This window comes from Monopterus albus, unplaced genomic scaffold (assembly GCF_001952655.1).
Source record: "Monopterus albus unplaced genomic scaffold, M_albus_1.0 scaffold25.1, whole genome shotgun sequence".
Classification (NCBI taxonomy): Eukaryota; Metazoa; Chordata; class Actinopteri; order Synbranchiformes; family Synbranchidae; genus Monopterus; species Monopterus albus.
In genome coordinates this window covers 2,002,100-2,003,502 of record NW_018127905.1, presented here as the reverse complement: position 1 = coordinate 2,003,502, position 1,403 = coordinate 2,002,100, and positions in this window count along the sequence as shown.

Sequence of the window (1,403 nt, the reverse complement as noted above, 5' to 3'; positions counted from 1 at the left end):
CTTACACGGCGGTAAGCCTGCAAAAGCGTCTCTGTCAGTTCAACCATCGCCACAAAACCAGACTCAGGGCAGGTACACAAAGTCATAACATATGAATGACTGCTTATCAAGAATTATCACAATGTTCTTCACGTGTATTGAAAGAACGAGACAAACGATCAGCAACTACAGCTGACGTATAACGTACTTGTCTAAGTCACATTCGATTAAAATGCTAAAAATACAGTAGATGAAGTCTGGCTGGCAGTCTCCACGAGTGTCTTGTTCTCTTCACAATAATGGTAACGAGATGAGTGATGTGAAAATCCTGCGGCAACATTTGACAATTCCCAAAGTGATATGAAAACTATTGCTAGTGATCTAATGTTACTTTACTCAGATACTCCAGTTTCTATCCCGTGACAAAACAGAACTCTCAATGACACTGTAAGTGTTAAGATGGCACCAAGTTAGTGATGGCTAACTTAGTTTAGCTTTTTGTTACTATAATGCGTGTTTCAGTTGTCTGTGTTTCGTATTGTGGTCAACGGCACAAGTCAAGGTAGCTACTCGTATAATTAAACACTTATCTGGTAACATTTCAGGATGCTATCGTACTTACTAACACGTAACTACATACAATATTGAACGCTAATGTTAAGCCGACAAAACTTGGCAGTCAAAGACAGCCAGCAAGGAAAACGCTATACGTATGAGGTGATATGGCGGAGGCGATAATGACATTAACCCACACCACAAACAAAGCTAGCCGATCAGCCCTAACGTTAGCTACCGGAGAGGTCCTTAGAATTAGTTGGAGGCTGACCTCTCAGCAGCTACCAGCTAATGCTAACTAGCAATGCGTTCACTTCCAGGACGTTGCCATATGTTCAGACTCCACGTCAGAAAATGTGACATTTTACGGTTGGTTCGCTTTCTTGCAACTACAAATACAAGCAGGCAAACGCTGTTTCTCACCAGATTAAATTTATCCTAAATTAAAATTACAACTTTCAGAATAACGTTAGGTTCACGCTGCTCGGCAGCCTCCGCTGTGATCTATTATGGTGAAGGAAACTACTCGGGATATCACAGCAATCACTTTTGAAAGTTAATATTTTCTAAAAAATACTGTTTGGCATATTATAATCAAGCCAAATGCAGGAGCGGTGTCGGCTAGTACCAGCCAAGTAGAAATCAAGTGATAATATTGGATTTATTTTCATTTGCCAACTACTTAAAGTCATTAATTGCTGGATGTTAATAAAATAATGCAAGAGTGGACGCACGAACGATAAGAAAAAGCTAGCATTAGTTAGCGGCTAACAGAAGAGACAGCTAGCGGCTAGCTAGCCACCTTGCTGTCGAAACGAACAATTACATTGTTGGGGGGGGGGGTCTTAAAAATGTAAAACATTCCTTAC